This window comes from Eriocheir sinensis, chromosome 29 (assembly GCF_024679095.1).
Source record: "Eriocheir sinensis breed Jianghai 21 chromosome 29, ASM2467909v1, whole genome shotgun sequence".
NCBI classification, from domain to species: domain Eukaryota; kingdom Metazoa; phylum Arthropoda; class Malacostraca; order Decapoda; family Varunidae; genus Eriocheir; species Eriocheir sinensis.
In genome coordinates this window covers 9,179,499-9,189,217 of record NC_066537.1, presented here as the reverse complement: position 1 = coordinate 9,189,217, position 9,719 = coordinate 9,179,499, and the positions used below count along the sequence as shown (strand labels likewise).

At 51.0% G+C, this 9,719-nt stretch overlaps 1 pseudogene; it reads right to left on the bottom strand.

The window, feature by feature from the left end:
• Nucleotides 1-535: 535 nt before the first annotated feature.
• The window catches only part of LOC127005280 (uncharacterized), a 14,226-nt pseudogene continuing 5,042 nt past the window's right edge, over nt 536-9,719 (bottom strand).

The following is a 9,719-nucleotide window of genomic DNA, read 5'->3' as shown; positions in this document are numbered from 1 at the left end:
AATGGGACTGGTGGATAGAGGAAGGATTGGTAATGGGGACTGCGGAATAGGGGAAGGATTGGTAATGTGACTGGTGGGATAGGGAAGATTAGCAATGGGACTGGTACCAGATGTGGGGGGGAATGGATTACAATGGACTGGTGGATAGGGGAAGGATTAGTAATGGGACTGGTGGATAGGGAAGAACTGGGTGTCAATGGACTGGGTGGATAGGGCCAGGGTTGGTAATGGGGACTGGTGGATAGGGAAGGATTGGGGTAATGGACTGGTGGATAGGTGAAGGATTGGCAATGGGGACTGGTGGATAGGAGAAGGAAGTTGGTAATGGGACTTTGGTGGATAGGGAAGCGCATTGACCAGACAGGTAATGACGGTATGACCGGTGGGATAGGGGAAGGCTGGTAATGGGACTGGTGGATAAGGGAAGCGATTGGTACGGGACATGGTGGATAGAGGAAACAAGGTTGGTAATGGGACTGGAGGACAGAGGAAGGATTATGGACAGAATGGGACTGGTGGATAGGGAAAGGATTGGTAATGGGACTGGTGATAGTGGAAGGGTTGGTAATGGGACTGGTGGGATATAGGGAAGGATGGTGAATGGGACTGGTGGATAGGAAGGACTGGTAATGGGACTGGGTGGATAGGGAAGGCGGTAGCATGGGACTGGTGGGATAGGGGAAGGGCTGGCACTCAGACCTGATAAAGGATTGGTAATGTGACTGGTGGATAGGGAAGGGATTGGTAATGGGACTGGGTGGATAAAGGATTGGATTACAATGGACCGGATCAGGATAGGGAAGGGGTTGGTAATGGGACTGGTGAATAGGGGAATGGCTGGTAATGTTACTGGTGGATAGGAAGATTGGTAATGGGACTGGTGGATAGGGGAAGGAAATTTGTAATGGGACTGGTGGGATAGGGCGTTTGTAATGTATCGGTGGTGTCAGCACATGTGACTGGTGGATAGGGGAAATGATTGGTAATGGGACTGGGTGGATGGGGAAGGGTTGGTGAAATGACCATTGGTGGATAGGGGAAGGCTGGTACAGGCTGACTGGTGGATAGGGAAGTGGATTGGTAATGGGATTGCGGATAGAAGGATTGGCAATGGGACTGGTGATAGGGATAGGGTACATGGAACTGGTGGATAGGAAGGATTGGTAATGGGGACTGGTGGATAGGGAAGGATTGGTAATGGGACTGGTGGATAGGGAAGGATTGGTAATGGGACTGGTGGATAGGGAAGGACTGGGTAATGGGACTGGTGGATAGGGGAAGGCTGGTAATGGGACTGGTGATAGGGAAGGATTGGTAATGGGACTGGGTGATAGGGGAAGGATTGGTAATGTGACTGGTGGATAGGGAAGGATTGGTAATGGGACTGGTGGATAGGGAAGGGTTGGTAATGGGACTGGTGGATAGGGAAGGACTGGTGACAGGACTGGTGGATAAGTGGAAGGATTGGTAATGGGGACTGGTGGATAGGAAGGACTGGTAATGGGGACTGGTGGATAGGCACTGGGTAATGACTGGTGTTAGAAGAAGGTAATGGGACTGGTGGATAGGGAAGGACTGGTGCAATGGGACTGGTGGATAGGGAAGGATTGGCAATGGGACCGGTGGATAGGGAAGTTGCTTGGTAATGGACCGCGAATAGATGAAGGTTGCAGCCGGGACCGGTGGATAGGAAAAGGATTGGTAATGGGACTGGTGGATAGGGGGAAGGATTGGTAATGGGAATTGGTGGATAGAGGAAGGTTGGTAATGGACCAGCTGATAGGGAAGGATTCAATGGGACTGGTGGATAGGGGAAGGATTGCAATGGGTCGACTGGTTGAGTAGGGAAGGATTGGAATGGGACCGGCATGGAGCCAGGGGGAGACTGGTAATGGGACCGGTGGATAGAGGGAAGGATTGGTAATGGGGACTGGTGGATAGAGGAAGGGTTGGTAATGGGACTGGTGGATAGGGAAGGATTGGCAATGGGACTGGTGGATAGGGGATGGACACTTGGTAATGGGGACTGGTGGATAGGGGAAGGTTGCATAATGGGAATGGTGGATAGGGCGCTGGTAATAGGACCGTGATGTAAGATTGGTACGACCGGTGGATAGGGGAAGAGTAGTAATGGGACCAGGATAGGGAAGGGGACTGGGTAATGGGACTGGTGGATTGGGGAAGGATTAAAATACCTGTGTGAAGGGGAAGGCTGGCAATGGGACTGTGATAGGGAAAAATTGGTAATGGGACCCCTAGGGATAGGGAAGGATTATAACCGACTGGGATGGATAGGGGAAAGAATTGGTAATGGGACTGGTAGATAGGGGAAAATTGTTAACCAAGGGATTGGTAATGGGAATGCACTGGTGGATAGGAAGGACCAGGTAATGGACTGGTGGATAGGGAAGGGCTGGTAATGGGATTGGTGGATAGGGAAGGGTTGGTAATGGGACTGGTGATGATAGGAAGGACCAGTACGGACACCGGTGACAAGCGGAAGGATTGGTAATGGACCTGGTGGATAGGGAAGGACTGGTAATGGGACTGGTGGATAGGGGGAGGATTGGTAATGGGACTGGGTGGATAGGGAAGGTTTGTAATGGGACCAGTTGATAAAGTGAAGGACTGGTAATGGGGACTGGTGGATAGGGAAGGATTGGTAATGGACCAGTGGATAGAGGAAGGATTGGGTAATGGGCTGGTGGATAGAAGAGGAAGGAGCAAATGGGACTGGTGGATAGGGAAGGATTGGTACGGGGACTGTGGATAGAGAAGGTTAAATGAATTAGGGTGAAGGGTGAAGGATTGGTCATTGGGACTGGTGGATAGGGAAAGGATTGGAAGGGAAACTGGTGTAGGGAATAGAAGGGAAGGATAATGGGGACTGGTGGATAGGGGAAGATTGGTAAATGGACTGGTGATAGGGATGTGTTTTTGAAGGACTGGTGAGAAGGTTGGTAATGAGACCATGGTGATGGGAAGGATTAGTAATGGGACTGGTGGGATAGGGAAGCGATTAGTAAGGACTGGTGACATAAAGGATTTCAGTTAATGGGACTGGTGGACAGAGGAAGCGATTGGTAATGGGACTGGTGGATAGGGAAGATTGATAATGGGGACTGTGGATAGAGGGAAGGGGTTGGCAAATGGGACTGGTGATAGGGAAGGATTGGTAATGGGACCGGTGGATAGAAGGATCAATGGGACCGGTGGATAGGGGAAGGATTGGCAATGGGGACTGGTGGATAGGGAAGGTTGGATAATGGGACTGGTGGATAGGGAAGGGCTAGTAATGGGACTGGGTGGTTAGGGAAGGGTTGGTAATGGGACTGAAAGGATAGGGGGAGGATTGGTAATGGGACTGGTGAATAGAGGAAGGGCGGTGTAATGAGACTGGTGGATAGGGATTGTAATGACCAGGACAGCCTGGTATGTGACTGGTGGATAAGATTGGTAATGGGACTGTGTGGAGGGGGACAGCACCAGGAAATAGGACTGGTATTGATAGGTGGAGGGAAGATTGGTAATGGGACTGTGATAGGGGAAGGACAGTAATGGGACTGGTAGGATAGGGGAAGATTAGTAATGGGACTATTGGATAGGGAAGGACGATTGGTAATGCGACTGGTGGATAGGGGAAGGATTGGAATGGGGACTGGTGGATAGAAGGGAAGGATTGGCCAATACGAGATTGGTGGATAGGGGAAGGGGTTGGTAGCATGGGACTGGTGGATAGGGAAGGACTGAGTACGGGACACTGGTGGATAAGGGAAGGGCTGGTAATGGGATCTGGTGGATAGGGGAAGGATTGGTAAATGGGACTGGTGGATAGGGAAGGATTGGTACATGGGACTGGTGTGGATAGGGAAGGATTGCAATGGGACCGTTGGATAGGAGAAAGGATTGGTAATGAGACTGGTGATAGAGGAAGGCTTGGAAGGGACTGGGTGGATAGTGAAGGATTGGCAATGGGACTGGTGGATAGGGAATGGTTTTTGTAATGGGACCGGTGGATAGTGGGAAGGCGATAATGGAACTGGTGGATAGAAGGATTGGTAATGGGACTGGTGGATAGGGAAGGCTGGTAATGGGACTGGTGGATAGGGAAGATTGGTAATGGGACTGGTGGATAGGGAAGGACTGGTAAAGGGACTGGGAGGATAGAGGAAGGGTTGGTAATGGGACTGGTGGATAGGGGAAGGATTGGTAATGGACCATGGATAGGTGAAGGACGGTAATGGGACTGGTGGATAGGGAAGGATTGGTAATGGGACTGGTGAATAGGGAAGGATTGGTACGGGACTGGTGGATAGGTGCGATTAGTAATGGGACTATGTGGATAGGGAAGGATTGGTAATGTACTGGTGGATAGGGAAGGATTAGGTACGGGACTGGATGATAGATGGGAAGGTTGGTAATGAACGGACGGGCTATAACAAAACTGCGGTAGGGGAAGGATGGTACTATTGGGTTCGTGATAGAAGGGCTGGTGGATGGATCAGGCAGGGAAGGATTGGTAATGGGACTGGTGGATAAAGGATTCGGTAATGGGACCATGAATAGCAGGAAGGGCAGAAGGGACCAGATAGGGAAGGATTGGTAATGGGAGTGGTGGATAGGGAAGGATTGTACATGGGACTTGTGGAATAGAGGAAGGGTTGGTAATGGGACTGGTGGATAGTGGAAGGGGTTGGTAATGGGACTGGTGGATAAGGGAAGGATTGGTAATGGGACTGGTTGATAGGGAAGGGCTGGTAATGGGACTGGTGGATAGGAGAATTGTACTGGTAATGGGACTGTGGATAGGGCTGGATTGGCAGTAAATGGGACTGGTGGATAGAGGAAGGCTGGTAATGGCCCTGGTGGATAGGGGAAGGATTGGTAATGACTGGTGGATGAAGGGGAAGGACTGGTACACGGACTGGTGGATAGGTGCCATTGGTAGAATGGGACTGGTGGATAGGGGTTGGGTACAGACCGTGGATTTGTAAAATACTGCATGGACGGTGGATAGGGGAAGAGATTGGCAATGGGACTGGTAGAGATAGGGAAGAATTGTAATGGGACTGGTGGATAGGGAAGCGATTGCACATGGGACTGGTGAATAGGGGAAGGCCTGGTAATGGGACTGGTGGACAGGGGAAGGATTGCAATGGGACTGGTGATAGGGGAAAGGATTGGTAATGGGACTGGTGGAGCAGGGGAAGATTGAAGATGGGACTGGTGGATAGGGAAGGATTGCAATGGGACTGGTGGATAGGGAAGGGATTGGTACGGGAACTGGTGGATAGGGAAGGGTTGGTTAGAATGGGACTGGTGGATAGGGGAAGGCTGGTAATGGGACTTCGATGGGATAGGGAAGGACTGCAGCCGTGGGACTGGTGGATAGGGGAAGGATTGGTAATGGGACCAAGGTACAGGGAAGGACAATGGGACTATGGATAGGAAGGACATTTGGTAATGGGACCTGTGGATAAGGGAAGGATTGGTAATCGGACTGGGATAGGGAAGGATTGGTAATGGGACTGGTGGATAGGGAAGGGTTGGTAACGGGGCTGGTGGATAGAGGAAGGATTGGTAATGGGGACTGGTGGATAGGGAAGGGATACAATGCAATGGACTGGTAGGGGAAAGGATTGGCAATGGGACTGCTGGATAGGGAAAAGGATTGGTAATGGGACTGGTGGGGTAGGGGGGAAGGGTTGGTAATAGGGGACTGGTTGGATAGGGAAGGACGGTATGACTGGTGAGGGAAGGACTGGTGGTAACGGTGAAGGATTAGTAATGGGACACTGGTGGATAGGAGAAGGATGGTAATGGGACTGGTGGAAGGGGGAAGGGGTTGGGTAATTGGAATGCTGGATAGGAAGGCTGGTAATGGGGACAGGTTTGAGAGGAAGGGAAGCATTGGTAATGGACTGGTGGATAGGGAAGGATTGGTAATGGGACTGGTGGGATAGAGAGAAGTGTTGGTAATGGGACTGGTGGATAGGGGAAAGGACTGGTAATGGGACTGGTGGGATTGTGGGTTGGTAATAGACTGTTTGATAAAGGCTTGTAATGGGGACTGGTGGATAGTGATGCGTTGGTACTAGACTGGTGGATAGGGGAAGGACTGAAGGGACTGGTGGATAGGAAGGATTGGTACGGGACCGGTGGATAGGGAAGGGGTTAGATAACGGGACCGGTGGTTAGAAGGTAATGGGGACCGGTGGATAGGGGAAGGATTGGTAATGGGACTGGTGGATAGGGAAGGGATTGGTATGTAACGGTGGATAGAAGGCCAAGAATGGAATGGTGGGACAGGGTTGGTAGTGGACTGGTGGTAGGAAGGATTGGTACAGGACCGGTGGATAGGAAGGCTGGTAAATGTGGACTGCGGATAGAGAAGGACGAGTAATGAGATTGCGGATAGGGTACAGGGGACCGGTGATAGGGAAGGACTGCAATGGACCGGTGGAGGGAAGGCTGGTACGGGACCAAAGTGACAGGGGAGATTGGTACGGGACCGGTGGATAGGGAAGGACTGGTAATGGACTGGTGGATAGATGAAGGTTGGTACGGACCGGTGATAAAGGATTGGTAATGGACCAGGACAGAGGAAATGAGTAATGGGACTGATGGATAGGGGAAGGACAGAATGGGGACCAGGATAAAGATTGGTAATGGGACTGGTGATAGGGAAGGATTGGTACGGGACTGTGGAGATAGGGAAGGATTGCAATGGACCGGTGAATAGGGGAAGGTTGGCAATGGGACCGGTGGATAGGGGAAGATTGGCACGGGACTGGTGGATAGGGAAGGATTGGTAATGGGACTGGTGGATAGGGAAGGATTAGTAATGGACCAGGATAAAGGGGTTGGTAATGGGACTGGTGGAAAGTGTAAGACTGGTAATGGGACTGGTGGGATAGAGAGGAGTGCTGGGTAATGACCGGTGGATAGGGAAGCAAGGATGGTAATGGGACTGGTGGATGAGAAGGGTTGGTACGGGACTGGTGATAGGGAAGATTGGTAATGGTCAGATAGGGAAGGGTTGGTAATGGGACTGGTGACAGGGTAAATAAAGGAAATGGTGGATAGGGAAGGGTTGCATGGACTGGTGGATAAAATATCGGGTACGGGACCGTGGATAGAAAGGATGGCAATGAGACTGGTGGATAGGCTGATTGGGTGCGGGGACTGGTGGATAGGGAAGCGGGTTAGTACGGGACCGGGTGGATAGGGGAAGGCTGGTAATGGATCTCAGATAGGAAGAGTTGGTAAAGGACTGGTGGTTAGGGAAGGATTGGTAATGCGAGTGGTGGATAGTGGAAGGATTGGTAATGGGACTGGTGGATAGGGGAAGGGGGTTGATAATGGGACTGGTGATAGAAGGTTGGTGACTGACCGGTGGATAGGGAAGGATTGGTACGGGACTGGTGGATGGGGGGATTGGTAATGGGACTGGTGAATAGGGAAGGTTGGTAAAGGGACCGGTGGATAGGAAGGCTGGTACAGACTCGTGGATAGGGGAAGGATTGGTACGGGACTGGTGTGGATAGGGTTGATTGGCAATGGGACTATGGATAGGGAAATGACAGTAATGACCGGTGATGGGAAGGATTTAGTAATGCACTGCGAAGGTTGCAAATGGGACTGGTGGATAAGGAAGAAAGTGGTAATGGGACTGGTGGATAAAGGATTGGTAATGGGAATGTGATAAAGGATTAGTATCAATTGGTGGATGGAAGACGGGTACTGGACCGGGTGGATAAAGGACTGAATGGACCGGTGGATAGGAAGGCCAGGCAATGAGACTGGTGATAGGGCTGGGCTGGCAAGGGGACCGCGGATAGGGAAGGACTGCAATGACCGGTGGATAGGGAAGGCTGGTAATGGGACCAGTGGATAGGGGAGATTGGTATGGGGACTGGTGGATAGGGAAGGATTGCAATGACCGGTGGAGAGGAAGGCTGGTAATGGGATTGGTGGATAGGGAAGGATTGGCAATGGACTGGTGGATAGGGGAAGGATTGGTAATGGGACTGGTAGATAGGGAAGGATTGTACGGACTGGTGATAGGGGAAGGATTGTAGTGGGATTAAGATAAAGGATTGGTAATGGACCGGTGGATAGGGGAAGGATTGGTACGGGACTGGTGGATAGGGAAATGATTGTACTGGACTGCGGATAGGAAGGATTAGTAATGGGATTGGTGGATAGGGGAAGGGATGGTAATGGGACCGGTGGATAGGAAGGATTGCAATGTGGGACTGGTGATAGAGAAGGCTGGTATGGGACGGTGGATAGGGAAGGATTGGTACGGGACTGGTGGATAGGAAGGATTGCAAGGGACTGGTGGATAGGAAGGATTGGTAAAGGGAACTGGTGGATAGGGAAAGGGGTTGGTAATGGGACCGAGGATAAGATTGGTAATGGGACTATGATAGGGAAGATTGCATGGGACCAGGATAGGGAAGGATTGGTACGACCGGTGGATAGGAAGGATTGAATGGAATGGTGGAGAGGAAGGACTAAATGCACTGGTGAACAGGGAAGGCCACAATGGACCAGGATAGGAAGGATTGGTAATGGGACTGGTGGATAGGGAAGGACGTTGTTAATGTACCAAGTGGATAGGGTTGACTAGTAAATGGGACCGGTGGATAGGGAAGGAAGGCAATGGGACTGGGTGGATAGGGAAGGATTGGTACGGGACCGTGGATAGAGGAAGGGTTGGTAATGGGACTGGTGATAGGGGAATGACGGTAATGGGACCGTGGATAGAGGAAGGTTGCTGTAATGGGACTGGTGGATAGGGAAGATTGGTAATGGGACCGGGTGGATAGGGAAGGATTGGTAAATGACTGGTGGATAGGGAAGGATTAAATGGGACTGGGTGGATAGGAAGGCTGATAACGGGACTGGTGGATAGGGGTTGGTAATGGACTGGGTGAATAGGAAGGATTGGTAATGGGACTGGTGGATAGGGGGGAGATTAGTAATGGGACTGGTGAATAGAGGAAAGCTGTAATGAGACTGGTGATAGGGAAGGGTTGGTAATGGGACTGGTGGATAGGAAGGATTGGTAATGGGACTGGTGATAGGGAAGGGTCTGCAAGAGACCTGTAGGGAAGGATTGGTAATGACTGGTGGATAGGGAAGGATTGGTAATGGGAATGGTGGATAGGGAAGGATTAAATGGGACCAAGATAGGGAAGGATTGGCAATGACCGGGTGATAGGAAGGATTGGTAATGACTGGTGGATAGAAGGCCAGTACGAGATTGGTGGATAGGGAAGGCTGGTAAGGGACCGGGTGGATAGGGGAAGGACTGGTAATGAGACCGGTGGATAGGGAAGGGCTGGTAATGGACCAGTGGACAGGGAGGATTGGCAATGGACTGGGTGGATAGGGATTACAATGGGACGGTGGATAGAGGAAGGGGGGTTGGTAATGACTGGTGGATGTGGGGAAGGACTAAGCAATGACCGGGTGGATAGGGAAGGACAATGGACTGGTAGATAGGGAAGGACAATGGACCGGTGGATAGGGGAAGGATTACAGTGGGACTGGTGATAGGGAATAGATTGCAAAATGGATCAGGATAGGGAAGGATTGGCAATGGGACTGGTGGATAGGGAAGGATTGGTACTGACTGCGGATAGGGAAGGACTAGTAATAGGATTGGTGGAGGGAAGGATTGCAATGGATTGGTACGGGACCGGTGGATA